General features: G+C 37.3%; 1 protein-coding gene across 2 annotated transcripts in view; it reads left to right on the top strand.

The window, feature by feature from the left end:
* The first annotated feature begins 15,277 nt into the window (after window positions 1-15,277).
* The window catches only part of LOC106883263 (uncharacterized), a 54,075-nt gene continuing 51,034 nt past the window's right edge, over window positions 15,278-18,318 (top strand). For both annotated transcript variants that reach the window (XM_052965790.2, XM_052965788.2), the window contains exon 1: window positions 15,278-17,112. The gene's annotated coding sequence lies outside the window, so the exon portion shown is untranslated. The remainder of the gene's footprint in view (window positions 17,113-18,318) is intronic.

Here is an 18,318-nt window from a genome sequence, read left to right as displayed (position 1 = left end):
ATTTTTCCATGCAGTCAAACCCCGATTTTGTGATGCAAAAATCTGGTTTTCCGTTTCTGCGGTAAACCCAATGATTTCAAACAATTGCTACAATTTTTCTTTCTTTTTTTACTTTTTCATTAATCTTTTTCGTTCTGCTTTGATTTTCTCTCTTGTTTTTTATCTTCCCCATTATTTCATCCTCAATGGCTATCCTTATCTTTTCCGCCTGTGTACTCAACGTCCAAAGTAAGCCGTGTTTCCTTATAATTAAGCGATCTACCTTAAGTACCTTCTCACTGCGCTTACCTCGTAACATCTATTTTCGGTCCCTTCCTTCCTGTCTGCGTGGTAGCTATATTGTTTTCTATTTATATCAGTTTTGCTCAAAACTGATATTGTTAGTATACTTCTGGTTTTCCTATCTCATCTCTTTCCTCCGCTTCCAATTTCTCATAATGAAGCTTGTAGTTCAACTCAATAGATTGGATACCTTGGCTGATTTTAAAGAAACAAACTTGTGGTTTACCAACTGTTTTTCAAAACGATGTACTTAGGGATAAAGAAACAGTGTTTATTCAAAAATGTTTATATTTTAATCTAATCCGTGATTTATTCAGAATAAACACAGTTTATTGCAAAAGCATTCGGAGCTACGAAATTATCATAAAATTTAAAATTACACACACGCACACACACTTAAAGGCACTCTTTCGGTATTAGTGAACGATGTCAGACACACACACACACACACTCACACAGATAAATGGACAGACAGACATACACAGATAGATGGACAGACAGACATAGATAGCTAGATAGATAGATAGACAGACACATACGCAACCGCGCGCGCACGCGTGTGCACACACACGCACACGCACACACAAATAGACAGCCAGCCAGATAGATAGATGGACGGACAGACAGGCAGAGAAATAGACGGATGTACAGATATATATATATATATATATATATATATATATATATATATATATATAGAGAGAGAGAGAGAGAGAGAGAGAGAGAGAGACAAATAGCAGACAGATAATTAGACATAGATAGAGAGAGAGAGAGAGAGACAGAGACAGACAGACAGACAGACAGGTAGATAGATAGAAATGGATAGATAGATAGACATGGATAGATAGATAGATAGATAGATAGATAGATAGACAGGCAGACAGGTAGATAGACAAACAGAGAGACAGCTTGTTAGACGGACAGATAGACATACATTTTATTTTCGTTCTTTTCTTCTGTCCAAAAACTTTCAAACAATTAATCGGTAAACATTTACCTAATCATCTAATTATGTTTGTTTATATTTGATTTTAAAAAATAATAAAACATATTGAACTGTCTTCTTGTTCAGGGGCTCAGGATAGTTGACATATTTTCTCTGTCAAAAAGAAGTATTTTCCAGACCCAAAACTGAAAATATTTCACGGTCTATTTATTTTAATGTTCGCTGTGTCACAAGGTCTAAAAATATATGAACTCAATGACCTGCAAAAGAGAGTCCTTGCTGGTAAAACGTGTTCGTAATGACAGGTTCCCGTGACATCTCTTTTAGTACTTTTTATCGATATCCATCAGCAACGATTTAGGTCTTCACTAAGATTTTATATCCTTACAACAACCGTGATAAAAACCAAATGCGATGAAGGAGGCCATAATTTTATTGAGAAGTAATTACAATTAGTTATGCGTTGTTAATATTCTAGCTCTCTTTTATTTATATTTGATACACTTGGATAGTTAAAACAGCATACTTATACACCCCACCTCTCGACTTTGTTTCCTCATAACTTCCAGAAAAATGGCTATTTTTCAATGAAATTTTTTACCAATGCACTCCAGATGCTGTAGATTCTATTTATATTGGAAGTTGTTGTGAAAAAAATCTAAGGGTGGGGAGAGGGATTTCAGAAAATTCGCACGATTCGGGTTTGGTTCCTCATAACTTTCAGGAAAAAAAAAGGTATTTTTTAATGAAACGTTCTAAATGTTTTAATGAAATCTTTCAGCGTGTATAAATTACGATTATATCGAAATTTGATGTGGAAAGGAAAACGGTGAGCGCGCACACATACAAACTGACACACATGACCATTTTTGTGTGAAATTTCATGTAGATATATGTGTGGCGTGTGTCAGTATGTATGTGTGCGAGTCTACCAATTATTATTATTTTTTTTTTTTTTCATATTAAATTCCGACATAATCGTAATCTACACATTCTGAAAGATATGAAATTTTTCTGAAATTTATGAGGAAACAAAGCCAAGACGTGTGAATTTTCTGAAATTCCACTACCCATCCACGGAATTTTTTTTTCATAACCAATTCTGATATAATCGGAATCTACACCATCAGAAGCATGCATATTTGCAAAAAAAAAAAAAAAAATTCATCTAAGAATATCCATTTTTCTTAAGTTATGAAGAAACAAAATTGGAGGTGGGGAAGAGTATATTTTGCTGGCATTAATTAAGAATTTAAAGGCGGCGAACTGGCAGAATCGTTCGCACGTCGGGCGAAATGCTTAGCGGTACTTCGTCTGTCTTTACTTTCTGAGTTCAAATCCCGCTGAAGTCGACTTTGCCTTTCATCCTTTCGAGGTCGATAAATTAAGTACCAGTTACGTACTAGAGTTGATGTAATCGACTTGACCCAATTTCAAGTCTAGTGCCTATAGTAGAAAGGATTAATTAAGAATTTAGTTAAAATATTTGCTGGATTCAAATTGCTTCAAAGTTTGGCTGAAGGACTGAAATTTCAAAATGGGATTGTTCGGCGATCGCATCACTTCCTGTGCTCGTCTGGTACTTTATTTTGTCGACTAGTACTTTTCTTTTGGCATAATTTTAACTTAGTACATTAAGAGGCCAAAGAAATGTCCAATAGTGAACTGTCCGATGTGTTATCAATTCTACCAGCTTGCCATTTTAGGTTCCAATTTCAATAACGACAATATCATGCAGGATGCTCTACTGTTCAGTATTTTATTTTCCTTCCTTAGAAGATTGAGACATAGCCGACCTCACGCACTTCTCATGTGGAATTCCGGAAGGAGCTTCATGAGATCACTACTGAGACGCTTCCGGAAAAAGAAAAGCCATTGGAAAACAGTTTATTGCAGCGACTCCAGCTAAGAATATCTAAAGAAGGAATTCTATTCCGAAATATCATCGGACTATGGATAACCAAATTACAACAGGTATATAGTCCAATTTTTTTGTATTATAGGGCATTGGTGTACCATTCAAAACTTTTTATTCTTTACAAACAATACACAATGCTTCAAGCGAACTACAATACTCTCCTATCTTTTTTTAATATTTTTATTCGTTTTTTTTTTTCTGTCTGTTACCAGTCCTCATTTCGTTTCCTTGCCCACAAGCAGCCGTAACCTTTCCGCTTTTGACATTATTCCCAAAATGCTTCACAGTATTTCGTCTGTCTTTACGTTCTGGGTTCAAATTCTGCTGCAGTCGACATTGCTTTTCATCCTACCCGCTTTGTTACAGTTACTGGCCTTGTGCTCAAATTTGAAACCATTAAAAAATTTTTTTATGTATTAAACATAGCAAACTACAACCTTACAAGAAAAATTTAGTTTGTAGTTAAGATCAGAGTTTGGGTGTTAGTGTTAGAGTCAGGGTTAAGGTTAGGTTAGGATTTTAGGGTTAATATTTAGGTCAGGGGTTAGGGTCACTGTTATAGGGTTAGCGTTTAAGAGTGGGATTAAGGTTAGGACTTAGATTTAGGGTTTCGGGTTAATGTATAGCGCTTAGGGTTAGATTTACACTGCTTGAAGTAATTTGAAAAAAATGTTTGTGAAATTGTTACACATAGTGGTAATCTCCATTTATGAGAAAAAAATGTTAAAAGAAAAGAGAATATTGGCAAAAATGTCAAAAATTGAAAAGGTATAGCGGAAGGATGCTTGTTACATATCTCATCTATATATTCTATATCGATATGTATTCCATATTGATATGTGCGCGCTACTATTTATAGCTTTATTTGCTTTGGGATCCACTGTTCCACCCGCATAAATTACTTTACGTTTTCTCAAGAATTTATAGATTTTGAGAGAATATGAAATAATTTTCCGTTTGAAACAGTGGATCTCGGAGCACTTGAATTTATAAATAATAGCGTGTGCATGCCTCCCCACTCCCACACATCACGCACGTGAGTATGGTATATGTTTGCACGTAATAAAGACAAGCATATACCACACACATTCTTTTCCAGGTTACGTTACTTTCTTAGTCAGGATCACCGTTTCTTTAAAAGAAATGGTGGATAAATAAACCAAGTTACACACATATTCACACACATGCACAAATTTATATACATGTATGCATGCACGCATGCGCACACACGCACGCACGCACACACGCACACACACACACACACACACACAGACGAAAGCTGAATCGAAATGAGTCGCTACTCGAGTTTCTCGTTTCCGCTTCACCAGGAAACTAGCAACAACCTCAGTTCAAGTTATATACACACATATGTGTGTGTGTGTATGCATGCATATATTTATATATGTATATATATATATATATATATATATATATATATATATATATATGTATGTATGTATATAAATATATGTATGTATATATATATGCATGTATATATATATGCATATATATATGTATGTATATATATGTATTTATGTATGTATATATATATATATATATATATATATATATATATATATATATATATGTATGTATGTATGTATGTATATAAATATACGCATGTATGTATGTGTGTATATATATATATATATATATATATGTGTGTGTGTGTGTAGATATGACATAGCTGACACAACCTACTAACATACATCACGTCTCTCCTACCACCATCAAACTAACCATTTTGCAGGACAATCTCTCCCTAAGTAAATAGACTTGTACATTCGTGTGCGGGGGTGTTCATGTGACATGGATACAAACCTGCCTCTGTTTCGTTTGTCCTCTTTTCTACACTGCACATGACCTTTTGGTCTTTCCATTCAACATCCTATGTCCTATATTTTTATACAGATGTGTGTGTACTGTATAAACGCTTGGTGAGCACATACATGTGTACCTGTGAACATATGTACACATGTCTTATACACGTGTGCATGTGTACACACACATGCATAGATAGATAGATAGATAGACAAAGTAAATAATCGACGAAGACAGATATGTTTGTCTTTGTTGATTGTTTACCTTGTACGTCCAATCTGTTGTTGTTTGTTCATTCGAAGCCCTAACTCTCTGAAAATTTTATTCTTTTAACATTTCTGGATGCTGCTGGCTTATGAAGTTTTCCTGTCTTGTCGTTGAAAGCAGGAAATAGGGAGTAGTAAAACAGTCGACAACTGACGAGGAGTTAACTTCTTTCAGTATTTTGTCCTCTACTTATCTCGTGTATTTACGTATTTGGATCTTGTTCAAAACGGGGGCACCAGTATTTTCTTAACGAAACACTTTGAAACTTGGGACACTGGTAGAATGTGTCATATAAAACATCTTTTTCTCTTAGTCTTCTTAACAAAAAAACGTACATCGCAAGTTATTTCATGTTAAAGTTGTCGTATTTCTGTAATTTCAACCAATGACTGACGTCCATTCAGCCGTAAAAATTAAGTGCTGACTACGTAAACAAACGATTCGCGGCTGTGATAAAATTATTATTTCCTTGTCAAAAAATGGCTGAAGCATATTGGCAGTAGCTAATAAACCTTTCTATTATAGGCACAAGGCATGGTTTTTGAGGGAAGGAGCAAGTCAGTTAGGGTTAGGGTTAGGGAAAACGAACACACGTGTGTTGCCTCTGCAAAATGTCAGAAGTAATGGAGATTAAATACGTTTTACACCGCTTAGGAGTAACTGTAAACAGCTGAATATTTGTCAGTGATTGGTTGAAATTATTGAAATAAGACAATTTTTTACATGAAATAAATCCGAATACAAAAATTTTTTTCTGTTCTATAACACAAAATAGATAAGTATACGAAGTTTGAAAGTCTTTCGGTACCAAAAACACTACGTAAAACATTAATGAAAAATGTGGCCCCCGTTTTGAACAAGATCCACGTATTTTTCACTCGTTGGTGATGTCCTCTACTTAATGTGCATTATATATATGTATAATTTTACATTTTGCATTTAATGTAATGCTCGCATTACTTAAATAAATGGAGTAGCATGAAACGTGCGTACTGTAATAACCTTTACAATCCGTGTTGCTTTTTTTGATTTATATATATATATATATATATATATATATATATATATATATCCCTCTTATTTATCATAGTCCTCCAGGCAATCACAGAGGAGTTCAAGACAGGTTGCCCCTGGGAGCTCCTCTATGCTGATGACCTTGCCCTAATTGCGGAGTCACTATCAGAACTAGAGGAGAAGTTTCAGGTGTGGAAGCAAGGTCTAGAATTGAAGGGCCTTAGAGTCAACCTAGCTAAAACCAAAATCCTAATAAGTAGGAAGGTAGATAAAACACAAACCCCTTCAGGTAGATGGCCCTGCTCAGTATGTAGAAAAGGAGTAGGTAGTAACTCTATAAGATGTACCCGGTGCAAGCTATGGACACATAAGAGGTGCAGCAACATCAAAGGCAGGTTAACTAGCAAGTTAGTTTTTGTTTGTGGCAGATGTTCAGGTGCAATAAAGACTGTAAACAAACAGGAAACAACTTCTATCTCATTCCAGGGTGAAAAACTAGAGGTAGTCGATAGCTTCCGCTATCTGGGCAACCAAGTTAGTAGTGGGGGTGGGTGCGCTGAAAGTGTAGCTGCTAGAATAAGAATAGCCTGGGCAAAGTTTAGAGAGCTCTTACCACTGCTGGCGACAAAGGGACTCTCACTCAGAGTAAAAGGCAGACTGTATGACGCATGCGTACAAACAGCCATGCTACATGGCAGTGAAACATGGGCTGTAACTGCTGAGGACATACATAAGCTCGCAAGGAATGAAGCCAGTATGCTCCGTTGGATGTGTAATGTCAATGTGAATACCCGTCAGAGTGTAAGTATCTTGAGAGAAAAGCTGAACATTAGAAGCATCAGTTGTGGTGTGCAAGAGAGACGATTGCGCTGGTATGGACATGTGGTGAGAATGGATGAGGATAGCTGTGTGAAAAAGTGCCACACCCTAACAGTTGAGGGAACCCGTGGAAGAGGTAGGCCCAGGAAGACCTGGGCTGAGGTGGTGAGGCAAGACCTTCGTACATTGGGCCTCACCGAGGCGATGACTACTGACCGAGACCTTTGGAAATGTGCTGTGCGTGAGAAAACCCGGCAAGCCAAGTAAGATCGTTGCCAGTGCCCCTGGACTGGTTCTTGTGTGGGTGGCACATGAAATGCACCATTTTGAGCGTGGCCGTTGCCAGTACCGCCTGACTGGCTTGTGCGGGTGGCACATAAAAGACACCATTTCGAGCGTGGCCGTTTTCGTGCGGGTGACACGTAAAAGCACCCACTACACTCTCTGAGTGGTTGGCGTTAGGAAGGGCATCCAGCTGTAGAAACTCTGCCAAATTAGATTGGAGCCTGGTGTTGCCATCCGATTTCACCAGTCCTCAGTCAAATCGTCCAACCCATGCTAGCATGGAAAGCGGACGTTAAACGATGATGATGATGATGATGATGTATGTATGTATGTATGTATGTATAAATTCAAATTACGATGAACGTAAACAAACAAACGAAGTTTGCTTTTAGAAGCATTGAGATGTCTTAGAAAGTTAAAGAAGTGATTTAAAATTCTCCATATATAAAACTTCTCTATTTTTTTCTTTCGTTTTTTTCCTGATACGATACAACTACGTTGGTAAATCTTTTAACAAATCTCAATCTATTGTAATATACCTTTAATTTCAAAACAAGATAAAATCGTTTATGACTGGACTCGAACCCATAGTTCCAGTGACTGAGTACAGTAGCTGCTCCACCGAACAGTTGAATTGATAGCACATCAGAAATAAACGATTGGCGGCATTTCTTTACTTTTCTGGGTTCAAACCTCATCGATGTCGACTTTGCCCCTTTCAAAGTCAATAAGGTAAACACCAGTACTGGAGCTGATTACATCGACTTGCCCCTTCTCCTCAAAATTGCTGGTTTTGAGCCAAGATTACAAAGAATTTTCTTTCAATAACACACGCTAAGGCGGCGAACTAGCAGAATCGTTAGCGTGTCAGGCAAAATGTTTTGCGGCTTTTGGTCCGTCTTTATGTTTTCAAGCCGACTTTGCCCTTCATCCTTTCAGGTTCGATAAAATAAGTACCGATTGAATAATCGACTTACTCCGTCTCCTGAAATTGCTAGCCTTCTACCAACATTTAAAGCCATATCAGAAACCCGCACACAGACACACACATATTTATTTCTCCATCTTACCAATGATATGTCAATGTTATGTCTATAATAGATTACATCTCTAATTTCATTCCATAGTTAAGTGTCCCACAAAGAGGCCGTTGCCATATCATATAGGTTTCCGAAGGAAAAGAAATACACAAAGAGCTCGGACTGATTACGGTATAAAAGCAATCATCTTTTTATTATTTGTTGTTTCGATCGCGGAGGGATGAAAAGTAAAATTTAGTTCAGCAGGACGAATGATTTTCCCAGTCCTTCACCCGAGTAAAAAAAGCCGATGTAATAAATAAGATAAGTGAGTTGAACAAGAAATAGAATGGAAACAGTGTTTTTGACGACATAACAGAAGGTTCACACGAAAATATTGCAGTGAGTATTTTGGCGGATGTTTAGAATAGCTGTTGCGAATGCAATTTGCCATACGGCGTTCTCTCAGAGAATTGCTATTGCAAAATATTTTACAGAAGTTTTGTAGTTTGTGACGTTTGGAGGGGCTAAGCCGCTAACGACGAAGTTCTTGTCATCATTGGTGGCTCGCCTTGCAGAGTTGTCAGGTGATGCTCATGAGGGTGCTTGGCTGTGCCAACGCCTAGCCTCGCCATCGACTGTGGTAATGTTGGCTGACTTCCGTAGGTTCCGTTGAACCTTGTGGTGTGCGACCAATTGAGGCATTTGGTGTTGAACTGATGTGCTTTTTTTCCCTTCTTTCTCTTTTTTTAAATCATTCGGAGTTAGATATGTGTAAAACAAAATTAGAATTTTTAAAAGACGTATCTATAAGGCGATAATTTCAGTTGTTTAAAATGTAGAAAAGGATATTTTTAATTGAATAAAAGTATAATGGGATATATAAATTAAAAAAAAAACTTGCTTTCCCTTCTATCATAAATGGTCGTAGCAAAAACTTTGTCCAAAGTAAAATAGAGCATTATCTTTGTGTGGGAGATGGGGATACAAATGGTTCACGAAATTCAATTTAATGGGAATTATGTCAACGCAAATACACTGGCGAACTCGTGTAAGTGTAGATAAACTCTTATCTTTCGCTTTTTACTTGTTTTAGTCATTAGATTGCTGCCATGCTGTTGCACCACCCTCAATAATTTTTACCGTTAAGTTAAAGGGGTGTAAATGCACCACCACTGGGTGTCAAGCGGTAGTGAGACACACACATATACATGAGGGCTTCTTTCAGTTTCCATCTTCCAAATCTACTTGTAATGCTTTGATTGGCTCGAGGCTCTAGTAGAAGAGGTGCCACACAGTGGGACTGAACCTGAAACCATGTGGTTGGGAAGCGAACTTCTTACCACACAGCCACGCCTTAAAAAAAAATGTTTTTGCAAACTGGCAAAAGTGTGGGAAGAAAGGAAAATTGTAATTTGAGGTTAAAAAAAAAAAAAAGAAACACAAAATTAATGGATTCTCTGCTTCACCAGTTATATTAAAAAGGAAGAAAGATTTTGAACGAAAAAGAATGAAAAAAAATGTTTTTATCGTGAAATATGATGAGAGGCAGAGTACGAATTTTTTTTTAATGTGAGTTACAAAAATTTCAGAATGTGGAATACAATAAAATTTAAATCGTGGTGGCATACACAAAATACACATACACAAAAATGATATATAATATGTAAGGTTTGGTAGGAGGTGGGGGTAATCGAACTGTGTCTTCTTGAAGCACATCTGCTTAATCCAGTATGGAGTTATCATTGTTTTTACTGATGCAAGGTCCATATTAGAGTTGAACAGTCTGGAAATATTGTTTGCAGAGCTATTATATTAAAGAAAGTTGGCAAGTTGTCTTTGGTATTAATGGTTCACTATTACACATATTTCACTTGCTAATTGTATCATTTGATCCTCTGAATTTTTAATTGGAAATTTCTTACATGTTTGTCCAACATTTAAAATTTTGTGATTCCTATTAGCAAGTGAAACATGTGTAAAGGTGGTTCCGGGTTCAGTCCCACTGCATGGCACCTTGGGCAAGTGTCTTCTACTATAGCCTCGGGCCGACCAAAACCTTGTGAGTGGATTTGGTAGACGGAAACTGAAAGAAGCCCGTCGTATATATATAATCATAAATATACAGGGATTAGCAATTGAGTTGCTTCTCCAACATACTGAAAATTTAGAAATAGCAGTCAAAGAACTACTGATTCTAAACTACAAATTTTTCTCTAAAACGGATGGCGATATTTATGGCACACATAGAACAAAAAACCGGAGGGAAAAGCATAAACAAAACAAGTCTTTAGTTAATTGGGTACGAATTGTTTCATGGTTAAGTGAAAGAAAATTTCACTATTCCAATCTTCAGCCCAAATATTCTGATAAATTTGAAAGTGTCTCTAAAAAAATTCACGGTAATTTTTGGCCATGCGACACTCTATGTGTGCCATAAATATCGCCATCCGTTTTAGAGAAAAATTTGTAGTTTAGAATCAGTAGTTCTTTGACTGCTATTTCTAAATTTTCAGTATGTTGGAGAAGCAACTCAATTGCTAATCCCTGTATATTTATGATGATAAATGGTCTTACCGATAAAGGTTTTTTTCATACTGAACTACTTGGCAAAATTGTTAATTATTAATTCTATTATTAATTGACGATTCCCTGCCCTTATTTCTTGTATATTTCTTATATATATATATATATATATATATATATATGTATGTGTGTTTGTGTGTCTGTGTTTGTCCCCCCACCATTGCTTGACGACTGATGTTGGTGTGTTTACATCCCCGTGACTTAGCTGTTCAGCAAAAGAGACCGATAGAATAAGTACTAGGCTTACAAAGAATAAGTCCTGGGGTCGATTTTCTTGACTAAAGGCAGTGCTCCCGCATGGCCGCAGTCAAATGACTGAAACAGGTAAAAGAGTAATACAAAAAAAAAAAATTTTTTCCAATTTCCTGTTGTGTGTGTTGAAGTAAATCTTATAGTTCCAGTTTAAAGACATAACATAATACAGACAGACAACAACAGAAATTCAAAGCCAACATGTTGGAATATAACGTTGACATAAATGGGAAACTAATGCTGAAGAGAGGAAACTGACATATTATCATCCAAAAAGAAACGGTATATTTTGAAGTCTTCAATGCTGATGTAAAATTTGAAGAACAGAAAGTGAAACAACATCAACCAAAGAATCCTATCTGTCATCTGGAACTACCCGTTTTGACTGAATATTGAAGAACTTTCAAAGCCATGATTGAACTTCACTTGAAAGAATACTATTGTTTATGACTTTGAATAATGTATTTGGATGTTGAGTTATATGTTACATAGTTTAAAAGAATTCCGTGCCCGTCTTGGATTTCCTTAGCACATGTGTATTGATGTTCCAACTTACCTGTTTCAAAAATTACTTTGCCTTTCTTTAGAGTTCCATAAAAATTAACCACCATTTTAAAAGACAATTCAAGCTAGGATACATGTTGTTCACCATCGTCATTTAATGTCTGTTTTCTATGCTGGCATGGGTTGGACAGTTTGACAGGAACTGGCAAGTCATAGAGCTGCATCAAGCTCCAGTTGTTTGTTTTGGCATGGTTTCTATGGCTGGACGTCCTTCCTAATGCCAACCACTTTACAGAGTGTACTGGGTGCTTTTTATGTGGCACTAACACAGTTGATTTTTGCATGACAACAGCACAGAAAAAACCAGAAGGGATTACAGCATCAAATTTCATATGGCTGGAATGTCTGATCAGTCATCCCAGCCTTCTTTTGTAGGCTTTGGTTGGCCTTGGGCTGTAGTAGAAGACATTTATTGAAGGTACCATGCAATGGGACTGAACCCAGTTCCATATGGTTGGGAAGCAAACTTCTTACCGCACAGCCATAATTTACCAACACCATAATTAGTTTTTTTTATTGAAAAATACATACTGTGAGAATATATAATACAATGACATCAATGCAAAACAATGCATTTGCACTGTGTGTGTGTGTCTGTAAATGTGTGTGTGTGAGAGGGTGAATGCCCATAGCCCTCTGTGACAAAATTTGAACGTTCAAGATCTTTCTTGGTTTTCCCACTGCCTGCTGGTGATTTCTTTGCAGCCTGCTCTGCTAGTCTCCTGCTCTCTTTTGAGCTTACCCAGTAGGTAGAGGGCCTATTTAACCCCTAGATAAGAGAACTAGTCCATGTGACACCAGGTCATGTCTACACATCACTGAACTTGTGTGACTCATGTCTTAGGGCCAAACTTGCTCAGTGTCTTTTAAGCATTAACCACAGCTCTACCCTCTGCTGTTTGGTCCATCACTCAGGTGTTGATAGAGAAGAGATGAGAATAGTGGTGATTAATGAGTAACTACATTCCACAAAACTCCTGAACTCCAAATGTGGAGCCTCAGCACTGATACAATCAAGAAAGAATTGGAAGTGCATTGTGACCAGTGGTGTGTAACAGCATCAGTAGTCTGGTCAATACAGGTTGTGTGCATGTGTGTGTGTGGTTATGCATGGGCAAGGCATTCATCTGCAACCTGTATTGACCTGACAATTGAATGCAGTTAGGCACCACCAGTTCTTTCCTAATTGCACCAGTATTTTCCGTCTTCGCTCAAATCCTTTAACCCTTTAGCATTTAAACTGGCCATTCTTACCTTGTTTTTCTACCTGTTTTATTTTAGAACTAGCCAGATCTAGCCTCTCACACCTGCTCTACAATGTCATTCTAAAATAAGTAATCACAGGCTGTGTGGTAAGTAGCTTGCTTACCAACCATATGGTCCTGGGTTCAGTCCCACTGTGTAGCACCTTGGGCAAGTGTCTTCTACTATAGCCTCGGGCCGACCAAAGCCTTGTGAGTGGATTTGGTAGACGGAAACTGGAAGAGGCCCGTTATATATGTATATATGTGTATGTGTGTGTGTATGTTTGTGTGTCTATGTTTGTCCCCCCATCATCGCTTGACAACCGATGCTGTGTGTTTACGTCCCCGTAACTTAGTGATTCAGCAAAAGAGACTGATAGTATAAGTACTAGGCTTACAAAGAATAAGTCCTGGGGTCGATTTGCTCGACTAAAGGCAGTGCTCCAGCATGGCCACAGTCAAATGACTGAAACAAGTAAAAGAGTATAAGATAATGTGTGATTAATTCAAAGCAATGTGAAAGCAAAATTATGACATTTGACAGAGTAATATGACCACCAAAGGGTTAACTAAATTGTCTTCCAGTCATCGTGGAGGCTTCCCAAGACATTTTCTGATCTGTTGGATGGATACCACTCAGCAACTGGACAAGTCCACTTGTTATCTGTGACCCTTGAGACATGTCTGACTTTTTAGGGTTATGACTAAATGGTTGAGGGTCAAACATTATTATACAAACATTATGTAATGCATTATTATACAAAAGTTATAACAGAACCATTGTTCTCATCCTTGTCTTCATGCATGTTATTTGATTTGTTACCCTCATGTTATTGAAACTGTTGTAAACCATGGAATAAATGTAATGCTACCAATTCCATTTGTTATTTATGCTCCACAACCGAAGTTGTAGATTTTCTGTCTGTGAGAAATTAATGTTTCTTCTCAAGAAATTCTCCTTCCTACACACCCTGATAGTTGGTGTTTGCAGGAGTGCTGTCTATCCCTCTAGGTCCTTCCTCAGGGTGCCCCAAGACTGTTTCCACAAGTTTTCCCCATTCATCTCAATCTTCCATAATGGTCCTTAGCTCCCATACCCCTTCCATACCAGTATCCTCCAACAAGTTGTCGATATAAGTCGTCTTCCACCCTCCTCTCCTGGTTCTTCCTTCCGTTGGTTGCCAAAGCACCAGCTTGTTAGCAATTTCATCGGTGTGTCTCATGCAGTGTCCAGCTAGCCTCATCCTTCTATGTTGTATCTTCAATGTTACTTTTGGTAGTGCCTGGTATGAGTCAGTGTTTGTTGTATGACTCCTCCAGGAGACATCTCCTGGAGAAGTGCTGTCAGAGGTAAATGCTTGGATTCTTGGTTCCCCTCTCACTATATATATATATACTCATATTTTGAGTTTTGTTTTTCCTGTTTGCATCAATATACATCATCATCATCATCGTTTAACATCCGTTTTCCATGCTGGCATGGGTTGGACAGTTCAACTGGGGTCTGGGAAGCCAGGAGGCTGCACCAGGCTCCAATCTGATTTGGCAGAGTTTCTACAGCTGGAAGCCCTTCCTAACATCAACAACTCCAAGAGTGTAGTGGGTGCTTTTTTTACATGCCACCAGCACGGCTATATGTATGTATATGTATATATATATATATACTTTATTTAAAAGCAGCAGAAATATAACAAAAAAAACGTTACTCTGAGTTTCACCTTCCCGTTCTGTCCGATGAACGGGAACGTGAAACTCAGAGTAACGGTTTTTTTGTTATATTTCTGCTGCTTTTAAATAAAGCATATTACTCTACCTCTGGTATTTGAGTACTCTTTTTTCCACCTTGTTGCACATTTCATGTGTTTACTCCGGTATATATATATATATATATATATATATATATATATATATATATATAAATAATCATCATCATCATTTAATATCTGTTTTCCATGCTGGCATGGGTTTGATAGGTGTTGGCAAGCCCCAGACCCCAATTGTCTGTCTTGGCATGGTTTCTCTGGTTGGATACCCTTTCTAATGTCAACCACTTTACAGAGTGTACTGGGTGCTTTTTACATGACACCAACACCAGTGGGGTCGCCAAGTAACTTTGCAGAATAAAGATCTCTTAGTTGAGAGAGAGAGAGTGGAACTGAGGAAAGTGGCTGTATGATAAAGGGACAGAGATAGTTGTCTTACTCTGTAGGACAAAGAAGGAAGGTGTGAGAGAGATAGGGAGACAGTGAGAGAGAGAGTGGGGCCTACCCACATTGAATAGTGGGGGTATAAGTAGTACAGAGGGGAGAGAGAAGATACTCCCACACACATGCAAAGAGTGACATTTTTTCTGGTGCTTTGTGGTCTTTGCCCAAGCACAAGTTTGCCTATCACTGTTATTAGGGTTGATAAGATGAACTACTGGTTAAACTCTGGGGTTGACGTATTTGACTTGGTCCCTCCTGCAAAATATCAGGTCTTGCACCCATTATAGAAAACATTATTAATCGCCCGAAGTTGTAATGACTCAAGGACCGAGATTTTCGTTTATGCCTATTATACTTTGATTAGGTGCCATGAACGAAATTCATGACCCTCGAGTCACTTTCTCAGGAAAATGATGTTTGTACTCAATCAGTTCTATTTATCCTGTCTGTTGTACCAAATCTCTCTCTCTCTCTCTTCATCCATCCATCTAATCCCTCCAATCTGTCTGTCTGTCTCTCTCTCTCTCTCTTTCTCTGCACATAAATTTATGTATGTGGGTCGTAAAGTGAAATTATTTTGCCATGAGGAAGAGGACAATTGTCACGTATCAAACAGAATCTTTGGTCGGTAAAAGATGAAAGGAATACATAATGAACCGTTTATTGTATGTAATTAGTGTGTTTATTTAATGGCAAGAAGCATCGTGGAATTAAGTTTTTGCCAAGCCATGGCCTCGATATAGTTTCTTTTTTTTTTATTCTTGAATAATGTCACTTCATTTCTATGTCATTTAAAGAAGCTTTATAAGAGAAAGTCTTTAATGTCGCCGCCGCCAACTGACAATTGTTAACTCGTCTCCTCGATTCCTGGATCTCTTTGTACACAACACGTTTTTTTCAAAAAGAAATTCGTCTTTATAGTTTGACATGTGTTGTGGAAGAATGCCGCCGCTACCGGGGTCGCCTACGCGATTATTAGACTTGTTAAAATAGCAGCCAAAACCTCCACATCAAATCGCACACACCCTAACCGTCTTTCAAAAAATGTATAAATAAATAAAGACGGGATAGTCGCGGCTGGAACTCTTTTGATCATGTGACTGCTTAGTCACGTCTGCTATGGAGCTAAATACCACCAACACAACTATTAGTTGTAGCATTATTAAACAGTGATGGTATGGAAGCTCCTTGCTAGAAATAGCAGCTAAATTCCCTCATCATGCCCTACCTTTCTGCTGTTTTTTTAAAAGACATTAGATAATGTGACCCGGTTAGGGGAGTGGGATAACAAAAAATGCGGGATGGTCATAGCTGGAACGTCTTTGGCAATCGGTCTGCTCGATAAAGGAAAACTTGGGGCTGTATAACGACGCAGTAGCGTCAGTAGTAGTAGTAATAGTGGTGGTGGTAATGGTAGTAGTAGCAGCAGCAGTAACAACGTTGAGTGGCCCATGCGACTACGCCGTGTGTGTCAAGGTCGAACACTAAAACGGGCTGCACACATTCACATACATTCGAATATATAAACACATCTATACGTATATACACACACACACACACATATATACATTGATTGTTTTGTTGTATAGAGAGGCAGAGGATTCCATTTCCCAAACGTCGTTGGTGTTAATTCCACAGAAATGGATTGGCTGGCCACCACCGATTTCTATGTTGAACCCTGGAGTTAAAACATTATTCATCCTCCTATATTCAATAGAATAATACTTTCGACATCATCCAAGCTCCATTTATCTCTCTCTCAACCTCTCAACACATCTTTTATTAATTTCAAATGGATGTACCTATTCTCCTTACTGGATGACAACCAAAACAAAAAAGATCAAGAGAAGAAAACGAAAGAAAAAAAAGGATTAACCAAATTCTTCTGGTGAGTTTTAAGAAACGGATTAGATACATTCTTAACCTGGGGATTATTGTTAGTTTTTAATCGTTGTTTCTCAATTTTTTTTCCTTCTCATTATTATGAATTATTATTTTTGTCCGTTATCAGATTTAATTTTATTTGACAAGCACTCAGCTGAATATTATTGCACTTATTCCATCTCCCTCTATTAATATATACTTTTGAAATTTACATGCACATTGGCATGTATGTTTATGGCGTGTATGCATTACATTATATTTGTGTAGCGTGTTTATACACACACACACACACACACACACACACATATATATACTGTAGGTCTGGGAATACTAGCTATACTCCAAACGATAACCCGATACAGTTATGTAGTGTGTGTGTGTATATATATATATATATATATATATATATATATATATATATATATATACACACACACATACAATATATAATACGAACGAATATATACACGTGTATTTATATCTATTTATATATACACAAGGCACATGTATGTATGTATGTATACACACATGTATATATGATACGATAGAATATACACACGCATATACACTCAGTGAAAATAAATAGATGTAAGAGTGTGTGAATGGTTCGGTGTGTGTTAGCAATTCTCAACATTTCCTTTTTAAATAATGGAACTTCGAATGTGGCAGCAGCAATGGGATTTAGATGATATTAGAAAAAAATTCTCTTCTCTCCAATTCTACCTTGGTCTACGTGATGTTATTTTATTTCAACAATTCATCAACAGTGCCCACCTCTACTTTATTTGTTTCCCCCCATCGTAAAGCCTCCTTCAATTATTATTTTTCGCCATACGAAAACTTTGTAGAATTCGGTCGATTCATCTTGACAGATTCTTTAACCGAACCGTTTTTATTATATTGGTTTGTTTGAAATGTAATAAAATAAACTACCCATTTATTTAATAAATAAACCAACCCATTTCTTCAGCTTTCTTCCTAAGTTATATTTTTTCTACCCCTTCTCGTCTTCTCTCTCTGATAAGTCAGAAGGCACCGTGCTTCTACTAAAACTTCCATAATATTTCACCTCGGCACCAAAAATTCTACCTTCTGACTTCACCCCTAAACATTTTGACAATAAATACGTTCGAAAGTCAACGTTTTAGAGGGGAATTTTCTCTTTAATTTGAAATCAAACTTAGGGTTACTTCTCGATGTTCTATCTTTA

This window comes from Octopus bimaculoides, chromosome 2 (assembly GCF_046866305.1).
Source record: "Octopus bimaculoides isolate indiv1 chromosome 2, ASM4686630v1, whole genome shotgun sequence".
Taxonomy (NCBI): domain Eukaryota; kingdom Metazoa; phylum Mollusca; class Cephalopoda; order Octopoda; family Octopodidae; genus Octopus; species Octopus bimaculoides.
The sequence above is the reverse complement of the archived record's forward strand: the minus strand, read 5'-3'. Positions and strand labels throughout refer to the sequence as shown.